Here is a 23,256-nt window from a genome sequence, read left to right on the forward strand (position 1 = left end):
CAAAGGAAACTAAAATTTTTGTTTTTAAAATGTTTTAAGCATTTCAATGTGGTTATTTCTACTCCTGTAAATTTCTCCCTACTGCTGTTGCTAATTAATTTCTGTAACTTTACCTAAGACGTTTTTTGTTCTGTATTCATTTGCATTTTAGCAACACTGTGAAATTTCCATTAGATAAATCACCGCTTCGATCTTTTATTTACGCTACGTTCGCATTACCTCCGATCTATCTCCGGTCCAGCCGACTATGCCACCCTTTCTTCCAATGGTTTTATTCTCCTCTAATTGTAGAAATTCCATAAATCACCATGCGTGGCCAGTTTTCCTCCCTGTACCAACTTTCATCTGCTTTATCCAGTGGTATAGGCGAAAGCGCACGCTCACACATTTTTTGTTCTCGTCCCTCGTGAGAATACAGTTTAGTTCTTATTAATCTTTAGGGAGAACGGACCGGTAAATATCTTTACCGTTATGCTGTCCTGACCCTCCGTATCTTTTGCTTTCAGCACTGCCCCTACAATAACTTTATTTTACGCTTATATAAAAAAAATTATATTTTTTGTATCTACTTAATAAACGGAACTGTTGGGTATTTCTTTTGGCCTATGGGCGCCTTGAACCGAGAGAAAGTTTGGGAACCTCTGATCTGTAGAAAAGACATGCAGCAGAAACCATTTGTAAGAACCACTGCTTACCTTTAGAAGTCTGTGTAAATTCCGTTTCACCTAGAAGCTGTTCCGAAACTACTGAGATTTACGGACCCCTTCAAAAATCAAAACAGGTTTGCGGTACCCCCTTCAAAAAAGAAAACCCAGTATGAACACTGGGTTTTCTGAAAAGAAAATTCAAAGTTTAATGTGTGAAACAACTCAACTTTATTCTTATTTTTATACAGATATATAAAAATAACTTTATTTATCATCAATTTGCTATACACAGAACGAATAATTCGAAATATGTATACAATGATATATACTAATCGTATTGAAAATAAGTAATATTTTATAACGAAATTCGTTGTTATTCTATCAGTACATTTTTTAAGAAAATAAACACATATTACTTGATGATACCTTCTGAACGTTTCGCGAACCCCAGTTTGGGAAACGCTGACCTAGAACGTTCCTTCACAAACGTAAATTTGACTTTAATACCCGTTATAACTTTTTAATGAACCGTGATCTACTAACTTAATGTCTGCCTGGTCTCTAATCGAATTTTACAGAGCTGTATTCTTTTAACTTTTTAGGAGTGGGTTAATTGTTAGCTTCTGTTGTTATATACCTTTGTTTTTGTTACTTGACAGTCTAAAGCTTTGGTGGTAAAGAAGTCTGCATTTTTGATCATTTTAGTGTGTCTCTTCCTGTGCAGAAATGACTGGTAAAACTTCAATTGTAGCAATCTTAAAAGTAGAACCTTTACTGGAACACAGTCTTTCCCCCAGAGGTGCGTCATGAAATCTCCAAGAGAAAGGGATTTATTCGTTCACCTGCAATTTTCAGAACTGACTTCAGTTCCGCAAATTACAGCGTCTGGAGACTAGGCACCTGCGAGGTCATCTTTAGGCGGTGTCTAAAGTTTTGAATGGATTGAGCAAGCTTGGCTCTGGAAGAATTCTTCCTCTTACTCAGATTGCGCATGTGAAGTGCGGAAGTTCGCCTTCAGCCAGCGGATGGTCAGTTGTTGAAATAAGCTATCGTCTATTAAAATTCAAAGAAGAACTAAACAAATTATTAAAGGGGATGGATAAGTAATGTGGGAAGGGTGGGCTGTTTTTTTTTCGCTTGTGCTTATTTGCCTTTACTAATACTAAAAGTTTCAGAATTTAATTCGTAAACTTGGTAAAAATAAAGTTTTCGAGAAAGAGATTCAAAACTAAAAGAAATTCAAAAGTAATTGGGGAGAACTGAGCACGATATTCGCATTAAAACAAAGCAAGGTTACCTGAACCGGAGTCCCTAAGTTTGAACAGAATAATAAATCACATATCTTGGCAAAAATGACTGAAAATTTACCATAGGAACTAAACACAAATACATTGATACTGTGTACTTAAAAAATCAAAGCTACTTATTTACGGTATTAATAGAAAAATTACATATAAATGTACAACTGGTTCAACTATGTGCATGGTCCCCAGTTAGACTGGGGTTGTTTTACATTGTAAAGATCGTAAGTTATATTGGAATCTCTCCCTCTTTTTTTAACACTGTTCACAATCTTGTCTCTCACAATTGTTAACTTTGTTGTTGTAATTTCATTTACAATATGTATTATATATTTATCTTTCTAATTTATCGTAAAACCCATCGATACAACTAGATAAAACCAAAAACACTACCAATTAATATGCTATATGCCAGGGGTGGCCAACGAGTCGATCGCGAATTTAATTTCGGTCGATCACGACGAATTTTAAATATACAGTCATCCCTCGATTTGTGCACCTTGTGCAATGAAATTTTTGAGATGGTAGATCGCGGCACATTTTGAAGAAAAAAGTAGATCGCATCACAAATTAAGTTGGCCGCTATATGCTATTTTCAGATTATACGTCACATAAGAATAGAGTCAAGGAAAAAGGACTGAATGCGAAGCACTCAGGCCGAAATGCAAGGGGGCGGGGTAGTAGCGTTTGTTAAATGATGTAATATAGTTATAACAGAAAGTAGAGTATTTTGTCTGTTATCCTCCCGCCATCGTTACAACGCCACCACATCTAGTGATGTAACCTTCATCGTCATAAATATTTTGTTCAGGTTAGGTAAAACTTTGTAACTTACACTGGTAGGAGGATAATACACAAGTACCATAAATTGTAAATATATTGGTATTAAGTCATCTTACAGGACGACCGATAATAAACTTCCTTATTGCTGCTAAGTACGGTACAAGTACTAGAAACAATAGTTCTCATCACGGCGACATGGCCAGGAGTTTTACATTAAGGAATGATGAAATTGGTAAAATGAATAGTTACATGGGATGTTATAAGTTACACAAAATAAAACATGTAAATTGAAATTATAATAAATAGGAAAATATAACAGAAACAGAACTGAATATCGTAACACAATTTGGAAGAACTTATCCCAGTTCAACAGATTCGATCCACTCGAGGAGAATGCGACGATATTATATACGGTAGCAGTTTAAATTGCTACCTGTCCCATGAAGTTACAACTGTCCCCGGGACAGTTGTAACTTCTAGTTGCTTAACCGTACTTAGCAGCAATAAGGGACAAGTATTCAGTTCCGGGGACGGTTAAACGTGGATTATACAATATGCATTATTGCATAATACACATTGTCTTAATTTTCAGAAATGAAGAGAAATGAATTGACTCCTATTCAATCTGTACTAGCAGAGGAATTGAAATAATGACATCTTTATTCTATATCTTTTCCATCACTTTGTGTTAATTTTTTTAACTTGATTTTTTCCTCTAGACGACCACCTAGTTCGTCTATATGTACGACAGCAACTAGAACTTGGCTCCCTGGGCGACTTGCCTAGGTCACCTATAATGGTGGGGCCGTCTCTGATCTGCACTGTATCCAAGCAATTTATTAGATAAACCAAATTGAACAAAATAAGGAAACTACAAAATGAACATCAAATTCATTTAAAAAAAAGAACTGTTCAGTTCGAGGGTCAAAATCAAAGTAAACTCGGTATTTCAATTCCTATGTCCGTATGGAAAATTTTACCCGGCTGAACCATAAAAAAAAAAATATATATATATATATATATATATTAATAAAATATCTTATTTTTAATAATCAAGTATGTTCAAAGCGGTACTAATGGGCGTGACAAACCGAAACAGCATTCTGAAGCGTTTATGTCCACTCTGAGCTCTCGAACTCAGCAAATTCCTGTTTGTTTAGCAAAATATGAACTCGAAATGGTGCATATTTTGAGCACTAAACTAGAAGTGAAACTAGTACCAGTTCTTGCTCAGTTTAGGAGATTTCTAAGCACTGCGTTTATCCTCACTTTCTCACGCGGAAGTTCGAAGAGAGAGCAGGTTAGAAACAAAGGCAGTTTTAATTTTACCGAAGATCCAGACAAGATATTATTGCGAAACCACTTTGGATCTTTACATGACATATTAGTCTCCTGTTTACTCATGTACATCATGCGCTGTATTTGCTGCACGTTTCATTGTGTGTGTATCCCCGCTTTTTTTCTATTACAAAATGTGACTTCGTTAATATAAATTATATGTTTATATAATTTATATAATTATAATTTGTCTTACTTTGTGTCGAACTTTACCACAGAATCTTTCATTATTAACAGAAACATTGCATCATTACTAAAATTCGCTTTTATGCATATATTCACTGGAAAGAAACGTATCTCATGAGTATGAGATTTCCTGAGAACACTTCAGAAACGGTGTATTTGATTTTGGGAGTGCACTCTTGGTTCAAATCTTGATTTGTACCTCAGTTTGGGACAGTAACGAAATTCTTAAGTTGTAATATCATAAAATAAATATAGACAATAATTAATATTGTACTTGAACTGAATTTAAGTAAAGAAATCAGCATATCCCGAATAAAAATAGAAGGGGGAGAAAAAATTTACTTGTGGTTACCCTTTTAAAGTGAAGAAATCTGAAGAGGTATCTATCTAATTGATTATTATCAAGATATGTTAATAAAACATTTAACAGCTTATGCCGTAAATATTTTTTACCATAAATTTTGAAAGGAACACGTAAAGATATGTATATTTAAGCTATTTTTACTTAATAATTAAAAAGAAATGCGAAAATAGATGTTCCATTTCACAGTGACGATGATATTTGTGTTACGTGCCGAATGTTTATTTGCATCTTTTTTTCATAAAATATAATCTTCCTCTGAGTTACGCTGACCATGCGCCTGCATGATTACCACAACTCACAGATATTGTTCAGAAATGTTTTCCAATAGTGAAATAGCGAAAAATATACAAATGTGGAAGAACAAAAACAACAGGCTTTATTAATGAAATTGTACAGCTAATGAAAGAAGAGTTAGTTTGGCCTCGAAAAATGGATCATTTTCAATGGCAGTAAAAAAATGTAAAAAAATGTCGAAAGTTGCGCTAGCATTGGAAGGTGACTCTTTTGAAAAACTTGAAAGCATCTAGGATTTCTTTAAATCGGAAAACGGACTTCCGCTTAGTGTTGATTATGCCTCTGTAATCAGAGGCCTAAAAGGTGGAGTATGGAGGGTATGAAAAGAGGAGATTGAGCACTTGTTGGTATTAGGCTATCCTTGTCATAAAGCGCCAAAGCAACTGAGACCGTAATTTGTAATTGTGTTGGAATCTTCGGTCGGTTTTCTGTTTTTCTGGACTAAAAACCGGAATTTCCAGAAAGGAGAAAGTGTCAATTAGTATGTTATAAAGATTTTGTAAACGTTGGCCGTCTTTGGGAATGTAATGGTTGATGTCTTCTAACTGCCAGTCCAAACAGAAATCCACACAGAAAACTCTGAGATAAGCTGATGTTTGAAAGCATACTGCACTGGTACGTTATCAGTGAAAGTTAATTTCTATTGCAGTGGACTCTAAAACATCCTGGTTTTTTTTTTTTTTTTTTTTTCTGAAAATTCTACTTAATTTATTGCCTGTTTGGCAAAAAAATCTCCTGTTCTTCTCCTGCTTACAGCTACCCGATCTCAAACTTTTCCAAAGTCATAAGTTTTCAGTTAAGAGATATGATTCCATCAGAAACAAATTATGCGCAACTGATTATCTCATAAAACACAACAGAAGCGCTCTCGTCGATTTTTTGCAGTTAATATCTAACCTCAGAATTTTTGCTATTATAATATTGCATAGTGTATTATGTAATTCTGAACAGCAAGTATGCCGTAACAAAGATATGTGATGAAAAAGTACCTCATTTCTCCGATAATGCGCAGTATGATAATATCGGTATGATCTAGAAAATAACCCAGTACCAAAGTTGAATAAAGTATGGCCAGTTAATGAGTATTCAAATATTAAAAAAAAAAAAAAAAAAAAAATCCAGAAAGTTATTATATCGGCCAGAGGCAGGACAAGAAATGAAAGTGTTATGATGTCTAAAAGTCGACTTGGTGAGCTCAGTATGGTCCATATGTCTTTATACCAAATCGAGCAGATTTGGTATAAAGACATACATGCTTTGTGAAAGCCAAGATAGTTGTTGTCAGCGTTGGTTACATAGAAGAAATTGTGATTTATAGTTTCACAGACATGTCCGATATATAATAATTTTCACATGTATCATCATCATCATCATCATCAGCCATTTTCAATCCACTGCAGGATGAAGGCCTCTCCAGCAACTTTCCAGTTCTTTCTGTTTTGAGCACTGGCCATCCATTTACTACTCAAAAACTCATGAATTTCATCTATCCATCTCCGCCTTTGTCTTCCAGGTTTTCTTCTAGCTCCTCTTGGGTACCATTCTGTTATTTTCTTAGTCCATCTGTCATCATGTCTTCGAGCTATGTGTCCTGCCCAAGACCATTTTAGTTCTTTAGTTTTGATAAGAATGTCCTTTACTTGAGTTTGCTGCCTAATCCATGTGTTTCTCTTCTTATCTAACAGTCTGATTCCCAATATAATTCGTTCCATTCTTCGCTGTGTAGTTCGTAGCTTCTCTTCCATTCTTTTGGTGAGTGCCCAAGTTTCACTTCCATAAGTCATGGTGGGGAGTATACATTGATTCATTATTTTACGTTTCAGACAAACTGGGATATTGCTCTTCAGTATGTGACTATATTTCCTGAATGCTATCCATCCAAAATTTATTCTTCTCTTGACTTCCAGCCATTTATCATTATTCCAGCTAATAACTTGTCCCAGATAAGTATATGACTCCACCTTTTCAATTACTGCTCCTTCAATCATTATTTCCCTTTCCGTGGCATACTTGTTCATCATTACTTTTGTTTTAGCCATATTCATCTTTAGTCCAAAATCCTTACTAACTGTGCATAACTGATTAAGATTTTCCTCTAATTCTTTGGGATCGTGGCTTATGACCACAATGTCATCTGCAAATCGTAAATGGTTTAGGTACTCTCCGTTCACATTGACTCCTTTCTGCGACCAGTCTAATCTTCTGAAAGCTTCCTCAAGGGCAGCAGTAAACAGCTTCGGAGATATTGTGTCTCCTTGTCGAACTCCTTTCTCGATTTTAAATTTGCTACTGTCTTTGTCTAGTCTAATAAAGGATGTAGCACTCTCATATATTTTCTTCAAAATCATAATATATGGAGTATCTATGCCTTGTCTTTCCAGTGCCTGAAACATTGCCTTATGCTGTATAGAGTCAAATGCCTTTTCATAATCCACAAATGCCAGGCATAATGGTGTTTTATATTCATTTGCTTTCTCCATTAGCTGTGATATTACGTGAAGGTGATCCATAGTTGAGAATCCTGTCCTAAAGCCAGCTTGCTCTTTCGGTTGATTCTCATCAAGTATTCTTTCTAATCTGTTAGTAATGACCCTTGTGAACAACTTGTAGATATGGGATAACAAGCTAATTGGTCTATAATTTCCAATTTCTGATTTATCTCCTTTCTTATGCAGCAAAACTATGATTGCATTATTCCACTGCTTAGGCATCACACCTTTTCTAATGCACTTTGTGAAGGGCCTTGCCAGTTTTTGTGTTATGTCTCTTCCTCCCAATTTTAACAACTCTACAGTAACTTCATCTTCCCCCGGGGCTTTCCGATTCTTCATTTTCTTCAATGCATGTTCTACCTCATCAGGAAGAATATCGGGTATGTCGTATGTGTTGCTACTTTGCAATCCATCTTCCTCACTGCTGGTATCATTCCCTCGCTCCTTGTATAATTCTCTATAGTAGTCTTCTGCTATTTGAATTATGCCTTCTCTGCTGTTTATAAGTACACCATCGCTATTCTTCAGTTTCAGTATCATTTGTCTTTCTGTATTACTGCTCATGGCTGCTGATTTAAATCCTTTGTTTTCCCTTAATGCTTGTTCTACTTTTCTTGTGTTAAATCTTCTTATGTCCTCTCTGAGTCTCTTTCTAATGGCTTTGCATAACTCAGTATACTCAATTTTCTCCCTGTCAGTGTTTTTCTTGCTCTTCATTTGTCGTCTTTGGTTCATCATGACAAGTGTTTCTTGACTAATTTTTTCTTCTTTGGATTTCTGTTTCCCTATAGGTTTCTTGGGCTTTATCACTTTCAGAAAGTTGTAATATTCCTCGTCGATATCTTGGTCCTGAGCAGTCTGCAGAAGCTCAAACTTGTTCTTAAGTTCCAGTACATACTGCTTTTTCTCCTCCTCTGTTATTTCAAAGACCTTTGTATTATTTACTCGAGTCAGTTTTTTCCTTTCCTTTCCTACATCTATATCAAGTGTACATCTTACCATTCTGTGATCACTTCCAACATTTACCTTATTCAGGACGGTAACATCATTCACAATATATCTTCTGTTAGTGAGGATGAAGTCGATTTCATTAGTTGTTAATCCATTTGGACTCTTCCATGTCCACTTTCTGTTCACCCTTTTCTTGAAAAAAGTGTTCATTACTGACATTCCTTGAGATTCTGCAAATTCCACAAGTCTTTCACCTCTTTTATTTCTTTCACCAATTCCAAAATTTCCTATAGTTCCTCTTTCTGCGCTGTTTTGCCTTTTTCCAACCTTAGCATTGAAGTCCCCCATAATAATAGTGTAGTGGGTTTTCTGCTCAACTAGAAGACTCAATTTCGGTGTACATTTCTTCAACTCTTCATCATCATGGCTCGATGTTGGTGCATAAATCATTATAATCTTTAGCTTGTACCTCTTAGAAATCTTGAGTATTAGTCTTGACACCCTTGGTGATGTACTTTTGAATTCCAAAATGTTGTTTTTAAAATCTTTATGGACCAGAAACCCAACTCCACCTTCACTCCTTTCACTGTTTCCATTAGTGTACAGGAGATTTCCACTTGATAAACTTATAAGTGATTCATTTCTTCTTCTTGTTTCAGCCAAACCAATGATATTCCAATTCACATTTTCTAATTCCTTTTCCAGCTCTAATATCCTGTCTTCACCGATGAGTGATCGTACGTTATAACATGCCAGGTTCAATTTCCGTGCATGGCAGCCTGGTCGTACCCAGAGATTCTTAGCACCCTCTGCTTCCACTCTGATCCTCTCGGTGCCGTAAGAGGGAGAGTGAAAGCTGCTGGGGACTGAGGGCCATTTGTATTGTTGTGCTCTCATTGCTGGAGGGTTTGGTCTTTTCCTCTTCACGCTGACCAGGCGTCTTGAAGAGAACCACTCTACACGTTCGTTGCCACCTAAGTGACGTAACAGGGCTTACCATCGAGAAGGTGTGCATGAGTGGATTTTAGGGAGGCAGGCCAACCGGACTTCTCCTAAATCTTCTGTAATAGAGAGATATTGGATCCATCAGCGTTTTAGGCTGAGTGTCTGATAACACACAGGATACCTGTTCCCCTCTAAGCCCCACATTCCCCTCTAAGCCCTTCCCCTGTTCCCCTCTAAGCCCTTCACATGTATAAGGAGGTAATACCCACAGTTGCATTATTATTAAATTAAGAAAGGTCTACTCTGTCCTGAACATGTACTGTACTGCTGTCGTCACGTGTTTTGTCCGTGCTTGGTTGTGTTTATTGAAACTTTTTGGACAAGGGATATTTAAAAGGTTTATTGTCGAATTACAGTAGATATCTTGATTTATCGCAAAACTGAAACCGAGTGGCGAAACCTATGACAAAAGATATACAACAAAAAGCAGGTGGAAAGGAGGCAAGAGAGGAAATTAGTGAGCATGAAAAGGTTACTGTATGGTCTGAAGAGATGAAAGCTATAGTGCTCTAACTTCATAGTTGTAAAATGTGAAATCCATGTTGAGCCAAATAGGTAAAGTGAAGGAGCCGGAATTTGTTGATTACAGTGCCATCGACAATGAAGTTGATTAGAAGTTATCGCACCATTTCTATAAAAAAAAAAAAAAAAAAAACATCCTCTAAAGGAATTACTATAAAATAATTTGGAAGTTCGTTTGTCCTGTATTCCAAAACAGATGTCTGGAATATAAGATACTGATTAAGAATACGATGGGAAGTATCATTTTTCGAACTATATGGTAGGTTTACGAAGCGTTAAAAAAAAAAAAAAAAAATCTAAATTTTGACATATCCAGGTTTTGCAACCCAAAAAAGGAAGCATACACGAACTACTCAAATCTAAATGATTATGCAGTTTAAAAAAAAAAAATCGCACAACTCATCTTATCTGGTCTTGTTTTAAGTTAAATTATGTATTTTACGACCTCAAAGCACCGATAAATTTGAAGGTATCTTGTCTTGTAGTAAAAAGACGGCCTGGGACAACATCTAATCCTCTTCGCCTAACAGAACGCCACTTTCCTGGCATTTTACCAGCCACAGCAAAAAAGACCAATCCCACAAGACAATGCGCTGTGTGCTCTCTTCAAAGGGATTCTACGGGAAAGAGGGTGAGAAGAGAAAGCAGATACTACTGCCCAGATTGTGAAGTAGGTCTTTGCGTTTCACCCTGTTTCAGAATATATCATACAAAGGCAGATTTCTAAGTGTAAGGTAATTTATTTACGAAATATATCTTAATACTTATAACAAAACCTTTGTGTGTATCGATAACGTTCTTTTATTCAGTATTCTCATTGAAATTGTGTTGCAAGCAGAAGTTCAGTTTTGTGTTGTAAAGTGCATTTTATGGAAAAATATATAAAAATAACAAAAATGAACTTTCATTTCCTTTCCTGTCCAGCTTAAGGCTAACAACTTTAAAACAAAATAAAAAAAATAATAATAAAAAAAATCAGGGCCCCATACAACATTTTATTCAATAATTTCAGCATGCTACTATTGTTTTTAAAATGCCAAACATAATAATATGCTTATAGAGTTGCCAAAAAGTTTAATTTTTAAACCCCACTATGAAAAGTGGCATTGAATTTTATTAGTTACTTTGGTGTATATAAATGCATACAAGGTTTTTCATTGTGTTAGATAGCATTAAAATAAAATAAAAATTCATAGATCTGTCATTTAATTCGAAAGGTGTAAATGATCTCAAACGCAGTTGATTCAATCTGTAAATGATCTGCGTGGGCACTTATGTGATGATTCGTCACAAAATTCTTCCCACATGTTCACAACAAAGAATCACAGTTTCACGGCTGCGGTGATTCCACATATTAGTAAGTACAGATATTGTAGTCAACTTCGCAAAGTGTTTGCAGCGCTTCGCTTGACGATTTGGCGCAAGTTCATTTCTTTTGTGCAATTAAGAGACAGTCATATATTTTGCGAATATGAATAAATTGCATCTAGTATTTTCGAGAGAAGGGAGTGATATTTCTGGAACAGCTGGTCGATTGATGTGGTGGGGTAAAATATCGGCTAAATACTGGGGGGGGGAACAAACTGCGCCGCGGCAGTCTGTAGCGCGCTGCCTTGAGTACAGTACTCAGCCGATAGACCTTCTATAACAGCCTACTTACCTAGGTAACCGGTGGCGGCGCTGAGATCGTTTTTGTACTGCTGTGATCGTCTATGGGAGCTGACTATCTCTATTAATCTGTGCAGTGATCCATTCTTTTAGTTGCCCCAGTGTAAGCGACAACAGGGGCACATATCCGTTATGAAACCCCTGTGCAGGAGTTAAGTGGTTAAATGTGTGAATCTTGGCAACTAAGGTGTTGGCAGTAACTCTTTCTTTTACAGAGGCAGTCTGTGCCTAAAAATTGTATATGCCAGTGGTAAATAAACAAACTGGTTGATTGTAGTCCTCCTCAGCAGCTTAGTCTGTTCGTTGGAGACTGGAAAAATTCCTCAAGTCCTCTTCAACCGAGACTACGTAGCCGATCTCAGAGGGAAGAGGTAGGGTTCCCCCATGAGTTATTTTGGGTTTTTTTCTGCTCGCACAACATGTAGATCAGCCCGTGAACATATACTTCTGCAGACAAAATATACGTACAGATACGAGCAACAAGCTCCGGTCCCGTTAAATAATAATTCGAATATGACTGGTTGGTGTTTCCATTGTAAATATTGTGAGAAAATTTCTGTAATACAGTTGTGACACATTTAGCATCACGAAACCACAACACACTTTTTATCTTCTCCGCATAGATTGCCAATTTGATATTTTGGAGACGCCGGAATATCGTTTGTCTGAGTAGAGTCTCAGATTCACAAATTAAAAATAAAATTTAAAAAAGCAGCAGTTTTTAATTGTTTGCGTATTGCATCTTAGAAAGTAAACGTGCGCTTATTTCGAATTGGGCTCTGTGTTTACAATATTATGAAAGATCCTGCGCGGTATTTCTGTAACTGGCTATTCACAAATTACGTAACGCGACTTTTTAAATTTCACGATCACTCTCTTTTCCTCCCTTTTTACTTCGTAATAATAGCTTTAGCTCTTACACATTTTTACGTAACGTAATGCTTCAATTAAAATAAAATAAAAAGCTTGCCTAAAGTTAGTTGAAAAAAGTACACTCACTTGTGAAGTTGTATAAGTTGTTTATTGAAAGTGTTGTTTATTAATGTGAACTTTCCTGCACCTTGAGCACATTATTAGGCCACACTTGAAGACAGCTTTCAACAGAATCCCGAAACGTAGCCAAATATTTTGTATTAAGTATGTATTGAGATGATGACTGGATAAACGACTTAATAAACACGACCTCACACGAAGTGATTGAGTGTATTTTTTCAATGAAGTTTAAAACTGCTTATACCCTCCTTTTCACCATGGACATTACATAACATCCGTTAGCCCCATTCTCCAACCCATGAGGAATTGTGACATTTATCTTACCCGTCTTGTGTTACGTAATTTGTGAATGGCCTAGAAAGCTATCCTCCCATTGCCATTCAAATGTTTTTGAATAGCAATGGGAGCTAGTATTGATCCTTTAATCTTGATTTTATAATTTTTATAACAGGAAAACCATTATACTTTAATACACTGAAACAAAATGCAATTCATTCTAAGAGAAATCAAATGATCTTTGCTCGAGAATGCTAGAAATCTAACTAATGGACCCACTAACATTATGGGGGGGGAATCCAGTTAAATACCACAAACACCACATACACAAAAAAAAAAATGCTATTATTTTTTCAGTCATCAAATGTCAAATCATAAAAAAATGACGAAATATTCAAATGGCTGCCAATTTTTGAAGAAAAAGAAAATAAACCTGTGAAGAGTTGATTCTTCCAAATATTTCTTTAGAAGAGCGTCACCTGATAATTTTGTTTTTCTTCCTTAAAATTCATTATGGGACATTTAGTGAAAAGGATTGTTTATTCCGGAAATGTTGTCTCTTCCGATATTTGATACTCAGATACCAGGTTTATATTTGATTTTGATTTATATTTAAATCCAAGATTTTAATCTTGTTTAATATAGCGATTGTAATATAGAGTTGCTTAAATTAAGAAATCGGGGAACCTGCCACAACGTTCAGGTGGGTCCCTGTAATCTCTTCAATTCTGCTTGGGGACGTCCCCATCCCTAGATCTCATTAGTTGCTCCAATGACGATATATCAGCGTTTTTTTTTATTTATTTTTTATTTCAAGAATCTCGGAGGTAGTGGACCTCCGAGAGTCTAAATGCCCCATAGAAAACAGGATGCTCCCCTGTCATGGGCTTGGACAGCCTGATAATGGGAAGCCATTAGATGGAAGGAAGGGGGGGGGGGGGAGATGCGATTGAATACTAAATGAATTTTGAAGCACATCAGTATCACCATCCTTCTCCTTTTGGAATTATAAACAGCCTAATTTTTGTCTCTCACCATAAAAAATAAATGAAATAATAACATCAAATTGTTCCAGTGAAATCGTGTCGAAATCTTCATACGTGCTGTACATTTGATTTTATTTATATTAGTGTAGCATAGAGTTGTAGTTATGTGACCTGAATATAGTCAAAATACACAAGTAATTGTTACATTTAGCTATCTAATGATAGCTCTCCCTAACGGCACTTATAACTTTTTTATATATGCAAAAGTACATATTAAAAAATTGTAAGTACATATTAAAATTGTAATACAAATGATAAAATGAAAAAAAATAATAATAAAATTAACAAATAAGCAACTTCATTCAAAGTAATTCAGAGTTTAGCTGTGTGCTGTGTCCACTAGTCATATTACGTTTGAGCGTCGTATTTGTTTTGTTCTGTGCATCATTTTAGCACAAAATAGTAACCCCCTATCACAGGTGGTGCCCCCTTGTCATTTTTTTTTTCTGGATTCGCCACTGTACGTCGTCCCATACTTCTGCGGGATCGGAAAATAGTCCGATATATGAACAGAATAAGTAGTTTATACATATACATTCCTGTAATTCTTATATCAGTTTTACTTGAATACATAAAAGCTTTTTATAATGAACCGTTTGGTTATACCATAATATCATTTTATGCTAAATTATATCATTAATTTACAGCAAATTTGATTTGGATTAGGAAGGAAAGCCTTATGGATATGCATCTGCATAATTAATTACCTGTCGCCTAAATAGACCAGCTCCATGCAGGAATAAAACAAAGTGAGTTTCGATTCAAATGCACTTATTTCATTTCGGTCCTGCAAATTAAATAAGAATTAATTCGCAATCAAATAGTATTTTGCGAATTAAAGTAATTTTTTAAAAAATTTACACTGAGAGTGAGATGCTATTATAATATACTTAATATAAAGTGAAATAACTGAAGTTTATCTGTTTTAAGCAATAGAAATTTAATGACAGATTCGGTATAACACATTTTTAATCGCTCTTTTAAATAAACATGGAACAGAGCAGAAGCTTGACCAAAGTTTCTGTTTTAGGAAATTAACACCCCCTGTTATGCGCTACCAAAACAAACCAATTTCATCTGTATCGATGAGAATCCGCGGTGGAAGTATTCTGTCCTTAATGCTCAATCCCACCAACGATTTCAATCATGTTGAGAAGAGGCAGCCATTATATTAGCTTTCGACAGTAAAAACAAAGTTCTCAAAGATCTGCGCTATGCTAAGTGTGTGTGCTGCCTTGGGCACTGAATTCTGTTGCAGCATAGTTGCTTGAAAGTAATTTCCTGATCTTGAAATTATGTATTATCCAGAATACCTGAAATATACTGAGGGAATATATATATTTCTTGTAAGATATATGGTTTTCGTACTCAATAACAACATGAGTTGACGTTGCCCAACATTCAACTTCATTAATATTATTAAGCACAAGGTGATTTGGAGCTTAATTTTTTTCACAGTAATAATACAGGAACCACTACCTCTAATCTTGCAAGCATTCAAGTTATTTTGATGCTTTTAACACTGTGCATACATTTACTATGAACAACTATTTCAAGAGAAACAGATTTACTCCGTTTTTTTTACTTTTGCACTTCCCTCGTCATATTTCAGTGACTGTTTTGTGGGATATGGTTAAATAGATTGGGTGTACTGTCGGTAAGCTTTTTTGAGGTACCGTTGTACGTCTTTCTTTGTTCTTTACTCCTACTTGGGACAGAACTGTGTTGCTGTGTTAATTCGTTGCTGAAGAAGAGTGAATAACTCTTTCAAAAACTTCGACATTTTGACCCTGTCTTGGTAGTCCTAAAGATTAAACGAAAGAAGTGGCATCTTCTATTCCCAGGTGTACTGCAGTTTCTTCGCTGCGGAGGTTTTATAGTTCCGACTTATCCTTTAATATTATTCACCTCATTAATTTACGTTAGTATTACTAGAAAGAAAATTAAATTCTCCCTTTGAAGATTGACAAACTTGTCCAATTATATATACATGGTATTCTCTTCCATAGGGCATCTTAGTGTATATGGGTATCCGAAGCAAACTGAGCAGTCAGGAGACACAGACGCCGTGTGCCTGATCTGCAACAAATCATTCTTCTCTCGATTTAACCTGCGTCGACACATGGAACTGCATAATCCAGTTAGATCCAAGTTTCGGTGTAGCATATGTGCTAAGGAGTTCTCTTGGCACCACCACCTTCTTCGACATTTCCGAAAAGCACACCTTAGAGAAGACTAAACAAAGCTGATTAAAGTAAACATTTGAATGTTGACCCTGTGGACCTTTCTTCCAAACCATTGGAAAAACATTGCCAATAATTACACTGCATATCTGTGATAACTGTGAATAAGTTCCTCCAAATTTTCTGGGAGATATGTATATTCTGTATTTTAAATAAAATGATTTTGTAGATATACGCGTGACTTTTTTTTATCCCTTTTCATCATAAAAGTAGCGCGAGTATACACATTTTATATACCTTCAATTGTTACATACGTGTATTATTTCATTAAGAAATGTTTAGAATTCACTGTCACTATGAATTAATTTCTTTCGAGCAGGACTTCCGAGGAAGTCTTAATCGAGAGAGGCAACTTGAATGTTCTGCTAAAAGGTTTATACAAAGCACATTCGGAAACAGGTAGATCATTTGGATTGCTGTTATCATGGTACAGAAAACTAAAAAAAAAAAAAATCAAAAAAAAAAAAATTATATTAATCTTTATTCCACGCTTACCATGAAAATATTGTACACGATACTGAATTAGTTTTTCCATATCACAATTCTGGGTTTCATTAAGCAGGTACGCAGAGTAAACTTGTAGTTTTTAAAACAGTAATTATCCTGTTCAATTCGATTCCTACCCCACCCCCCTCTGATGTCTTTGGATATTTCATTTTGAATTCACGACCAAGGATCAAATCGTTTTATTTATGCTGTTTTCTACCTTGGGTATGCTGAGTGCTCTGAAACATGAATATTGATAGAAAAATCTTTAAAAAAAAAAAAAAATATATATATATATATATATATATATATACACACACACACCTTTTCACCCACAATAGACAGCATTTGCTTACTATATATGGTAAAACAGTAGTCCGCCCACCACAACCTTTTTTACACTGTTGAACCACTGTGACATTCTGATGAGAGGGTAGTTTTCGTAATCAAAAAGGCGAAAAGCTGTATAGCTTATATATATATATCCTTGGGGGTGGGGGGGGGAATGTAATGTTAAACTTGCACTTATTCAACTTTATTGAACGGGTTTCTTGCGATCAATATTTTGATTAATAATTGATTTGCCAAAATGCAGTTAGCTAAGCATGGAAACGTGACCAGTCATGCTTTAATCTTATGCAGTTTTTTCGCACAATTGAGCATTTTCTGATATGGAGAAAGCGCATTTCAGATTTCACAAGAGCGATATAATCTACTTTTATAAACCAGTTAGTATTAGTAAAATAAATTATACGGACGTCCCGAAGTATAAACTTTTCTGTTTATACTCCGGGACGACCGCATAAAGTCGGAGGAGATTACAAATAGAGGGAATACAAGAACAGCAGCATATTTAGTAGTCACGTGAAATTGAACCACGGTACTCAAACGACGTACTTCTGTACTTCGCGAAATAAAATTTTATTCATCAACAAGTGGCCTGACTTTACGTGAGTATACTAAGAAGTTTTTAAGAAATCAAGCTTTACCATTGAATATTATTTTAATTGTTACAACTCTGCCCAAATCATTCGCAATATCTAAATAATAATGTAAAAAAAAAAAAAAAAAAAAAAAGTGGCTACGTTTCTGAATTCCATATCGAATTCTTAAGGAATTCAGAAACGTAGCCGCTCTCTAGTGGTTCCTGTTCGTTCTCCTCGTTATTATTAAATGCTTGTAGTGGTCCCCCATACATGTAACTGCAATCTAACTTGGCCAGAAACATAGCCGTTTTTTAATTTAGATATTGGGATAGATTAGGCCAAAATCGAATTTACCGAGTTCTTATAGGATCACAGGAGATGGGGAGATTCCTGCTGATATAGCAGGCTACGTAACCTTATTTTTAGGATCTTAACAATATGTACGCCATGCCCCCATCCCACACTACCTATATCCAAAGTCTTAATAATTTTAACCCTTTCCTACCACTAAACTAATTAAAACAGTATTCAAGTGTGATCTCTCGAAAACAAGTGAGCAATTTAGAGAACCACTGATGTAAAAACTGACGTTTATACCGTGTTTCACTTAACTGTTTTTCTGATAATCGTTTTTATGGTTAACTGCCATTACTAATTCTCTGTGTTAATGTTTTACATTATCCGATTTAAAGCATATTTCCAAACTCGATGCTTCCACAAAGCAAAATATAAAATGCGCGCACACGCGTTATATGTTACCACTATCAAATGCGCAGTTTTATCAATTTTTGTTCTATGCAGCTGTATAGAACTTGAATGTGACGCCAACCCTGAAAACTATTTGCAGAGCACTACTGCTTCGTCCCATCCGTAGTAGCAGTGTGACGTTTTCGCCTGCTTTTCGTGACAAGGTGTTGTAACAGCGGTTTCGTGATGCCGTACAGCAGAAGTGGCCTACTTAATTTGTGATGTGATCTATTTTTTTCCTTCGAAATGTGCCGCGATCTACCACCTCAAAAATTACATTGCACAAGGTGCAGAAATCGAGGGATGACTGTATATTTAAAATTCGTCGCGATCGACTCGTTGGCCGCCCCTTCCGTACAGAATTGATATTGTGACGTCCCCGTTACCGAGTGTATCCCACTAACACATAACGTCTGTGTTACCTTAAAACTATTTAAATGTCTTATCTGTTTTATTTATTTCATCTGTAAGTCGATTGTTGTATTTTGGTGCTTTCTGTGGTTCTGAAAATTTTGGATAATGAAAATTTCAAACACGAAAGATTTTTTCAGCCGACATTAGTTTAGTAATATAGATTGGTTTGAGAATAGAGAAGAAACTTTCTAAGTCATATCCGCTTATTATTTTTATTTATTTTTTGGTCATTCAGAAGAATGGGCGTAAACGGAGAGGGGTAGATAAAATTGTTTTCATGTTCTTTGTTTTATTGTCATGAGCTTCCCTAGAAATACAGAATAAATTTGCTGCTAGGAAACTTGTAGCTGGTCCGTCCTATTAATGTCCTATCATTAAGTACCATCCATTTTCATCTGCCCTATCGTTTTATTTTCGAAATGTCTATAGACTATTTGTGTCCACTGAAGGTTGCCTTTTTTTGATTTTGCGGAGGGCCTTTTTCAGCCTATGAGAATGGACAGCGATCGCAAGCACTGTGCTAACCACGAAAGCTTCCACCGTGCTCACTGAAGGCTTGGAAGTTACGGTGTGCAATGTCTGGGATTTGCTGAATCTGACACGAAACATTTTTGTTATAGTAAAAAATTATTTTTACAGGCATATTTTGTAACGAAAAATCGTCATGCGAAAAGCGTTACGAAAATTTATTCCAGTTTAATTTATCTTCTACTGGACCAAATTTAATGAAATTTTGCACAGAGCTGCATCTTAGCTCTATACTATAGGAAAAACTTTCAAACCTCTGAAAATCGCAGTTTTTCTAGGATAGTGGAAAATATGAACATGTGATCAAGGAAATTTTCGCACGTAATAAACTGGATAATGTGGACATATAGCATATCGTTGGAAAGCTAAGGAATTTATAAACAGAAATATTAAGGTTTTAAGATACAAAAATAAAAACATTGTTATATTATTATCCATGAATTTTATTAATATCTGAAAATGAAAACGATGCCGATGGCTCTTAAATGTAAAACACGTTAAATATTCTAGCGGCAAGACACATTATGTACCTGGTACAGAATTTTTTTTTTTTTTTTGGACGGAATTACTAACTTCCAAACAGGAGTTTCTCACCATTAGAAGACCATGGCCCATTACTCGGGATTAATTATGCTAACAGAGTTTTATTGCAACGATCGCTGGTTATTGCATTTCAGTTCTGCACAGTCTCCTTTCCTAAGATAACAGTAAGCAACAACTAACCGTTTTCAACTGTTCTGGAACAGTCTTCGTATTACTATCCTTCATCCCCTCCCCCTTCATTAAAATGTTATCAAAAATAGCTTTTGAACTTGGGAACGAAACTTTTCATTCCCAAATTTCATTAGGATTTCCAGCGTCATAAATATCTGTTAGGTATACTATTCATTTTTAATCCATTTTTTATTACTTTTTAAAAATTTAGCAGGATTTTTTTAAAATGTTTAATGTGTTACTTATTTACATGCGATTTGGATGCAAAATATACGAAGAACTTTTTCGTATTGTATCGAGACTTTCCAAAAACTAAGAGAATATCTTCCTCCCTCACGTGGAAAGGCCCTAATAAATACTGTATGCATTCTGTTGTCGCTTGAAATGATCCCACTGATATTCATTTTTTTTGCTCTGAGAACTGTCACCTAGATACGATCTGTTGAAGGCTGCCACATCAGCACAATCTAGTGAGTACCACATTACAAATAAATATCGCTTCTCAGTGTTTTAGAGCATATTTTCAGTATATATATAATATTTCAGTAGGGAGTCTGTAATGTGAAAAAAAAAGTGGAGGACCGGTGAGTTCATAATGCATTATAGAGATTCCTGGTATATGCTGCGTTTACAGGATGGGCGCTTACAAACCAATTACGAATAAAAACTGCTTTTCTTTTGCAGCCGAACACTTATGGGCTCTGACAGTTTGAACTAAATAATAAATTGCTCAGCTTTCGGGACATGTCAATGTCAACGGTAAATATTTTAAATAAACAATAATAAGCTATATTAAGAACTCAAAAGGCAATGAAGACCACTTTAAAATGGAAGAAGAAGAAACCATGCTTCTTCAGCAAGGAAGCACCGTTTCCTGTATATCTACATAATAAACTGCATGTTTGCATTAACACGGTTCGTATTTTTTCTAATAATGAAATGTTTTCTTCTGTGGACAAAGCCATTGGTGACGACACGGCAGTGTAAACGTTAGTCAGAATTCAGGATATCCTGAAAGTTTTACTCCGATTACAGTTTAAAGGAAATTGTGACCACAGTGTTTAGCAACAATTATTATCGGCATTATTTTTATTTATTCGGTAAGATATGATTAAATTCTTGCAGGAAAAAAATTGCTAAAATATATTTAAAGAAATTTTTAAAACAAAATATGCTTATAATTTTTTTTCATTTGTTGACATCAAAATTGCATTCTTTACAATTTTGGTGTACGCTATCTTCGAGAAGTATCTGGACACTCGTAAATTTCACATTTACGTTACTGCCGTTCACTTGAATAGTCTGTTATTGTTATTTGTTATTTGGTTTTTTTTTAGGAGCATTAGCAACTAAGGCCATATTGCTCCGGGATATGCGGTGGTCATTCCCTGACCTTTCCGCATCCTCCGTATTTGGTGGTGACGGGCTCGAACCCCGGTCTAATCAAGAAGCGTGTGCTACGCACTGCTGCTCCTTCCCACCTGGCTACGGAGGCGCCTTAATGAATAGTCTGTCGGTCCACATTGTTCACTATGGCACTCCATTCTTCCTGCAGAACAGTGATCAGTTGAACCATCGGTGTGATATTGTTGGTTTCTCGACCATTTCCTCACTGGATGTTTCAATTCAGGTCATAGGTGTTCGACGTGGTTCAAATCGAGACACCGCTCACTGCGTTTGGTGATGATTGGCCTGCGCTCTCCCATGAAAATCAAAGCTGTGGACCTCAGTTTTCATGTAAACTTCAACCTCCCGTTGATATTTTTCCGGGATATCTGACGAGATTGTTGTACTACCCTTCCGAGTACGCTCCAGTCAGGTGGAGTGAGCTTCTATAGTCTTCCTGTGCATTGCTGGATGGTGCTGGTATTGTTACGCTGCTATTTCTTGATAACATCACCGACGGTCAATTTTGGATAGTTTAGGCTGTCAGCAATTACACTAATCGTCAAGCCAGCAAAGTGACATCCGATAATAACACCTCTCTCGAAATCAGCCTGCTCGGCTCTGTGTGTCATGATGAGTACGACTAAATTGTCAGAGCGACTTCTTTATCTGGAAGGTCCAATGGACTGTGAAAACAGGCGTGTCCGTATACTGTTGGAGGGTAGTGTACGTCGTATTTAAATAAATTTAGTATTCACGTAAATCGTTATCAACTTCCGTATAGATTGTGAAGGTACTGATTCCAGACTTTCCGGCCAAGGGAAATCCATAAATTGCCGATTTATAAATTCGTCTTTCCAGATTTAACATTTGGATCATAGCTTCATAGTTAAAGCTAATAGAAAGACACTTTGCATTTTTTTTAAGTCGGAGTTCAACAGTATTCTGAGCCGTTGCAGTTGAAATGCACAGTTTCGACTGTAGTTGTAAATTGGACGGAACGAACTCAGTTAAATTATACAACGCACGTGTCAAGAATTACGCTAGGTTATATTAGTATAATGGAAATTCCCATATTGCCGGTGGCTTTCATCAGTGTTTGAACAGTGCTGGTGGCACTGTTCAAACACTGATGAAACCATTGTCCTAATCTGGAACCCATCGTATCAACCAACTCCCATGCACTTGTCTTGACACCAACTTGGCTTCGCCATCTCCGTGCATACACGCAAATAATGTCACATTAGATGAACGGATTTTGATGACGTTTGGCAAAGAGCCTCAGGAAAATTCATGAACTGATTTAATTATGGTCACGTTAGACAATTGTATTGTCATCATTATAACCAACCCCAAGTTTTGTAAATCTCTATTGACTAAATCTAAATTTTGTTGAAACAGGGGCTCTAATTTAGCTGATCTCAGATGAACAGAGTAGCAATCTTCCCATAAATTATTTTGTTCTTTTTTTGTTTATTAAAGGCCATACAGCATGCGTATATCGGCTCTTCAACATACTTGTGTAAACATAGTACACAATAAAGACTACGTGAACTGGCGCGCTATGATGAAATTAATCTTTGCGCCAAATAACGAACACACACACACACACACACAACTATTGTGCAGATTCCTCATTTAAGGTTGCTTATTATTTGTGAACAGAAATCGAAAGTGAGTGTTGTAGAAGAGCGCCCCTTAATTTTTTTCGATCTCTAACATTGAATTGTGTCATTTTAACATTTATATAATCGAAGTTGGAGGGAAATTTTCTTGATTTAACCAAGGTGAGCAGTCCAGTTTCTGTATTTGTACTTGGATAATAGCGTTTATATTGAGCATACAAACACTAATTTTAACTTGTATATATATTAAAATTAGTATACATTATAATTAGTGTACATACACACTATTGTAAATCTATTGATAATCTTAGTTGAATTACT

At 35.8% G+C, this 23,256-nt stretch overlaps 1 protein-coding gene across 14 annotated transcripts in view; it reads left to right on the top strand.

The window, feature by feature from the left end:
• LOC150075038 (uncharacterized) overlaps positions 1–23,256 on the top strand; it is a 595,491-nt gene that overhangs the window by 460,121 nt on the left and 112,114 nt on the right. Inside the window, exon 6 of one of the 14 annotated variants that reach the window (XM_090388656.1) lies at positions 15,876–16,081. The exons of the other annotated variants lie outside the window; for them this stretch is intronic. The gene's annotated coding sequence lies outside the window, so the exon portion shown is untranslated. Of the gene's footprint in view, positions 1–15,875; positions 16,082–23,256 lie in introns of those variants that run through there. 14 annotated transcript variants of the gene reach the window in all.

Source organism: Mastigoproctus giganteus, chromosome 14, assembly GCF_048544385.1.
Source record: "Mastigoproctus giganteus isolate SK-2022 chromosome 14, ASM4854438v1, whole genome shotgun sequence".
Taxonomy (NCBI): Eukaryota; Metazoa; Arthropoda; class Arachnida; order Uropygi; family Thelyphonidae; genus Mastigoproctus; species Mastigoproctus giganteus.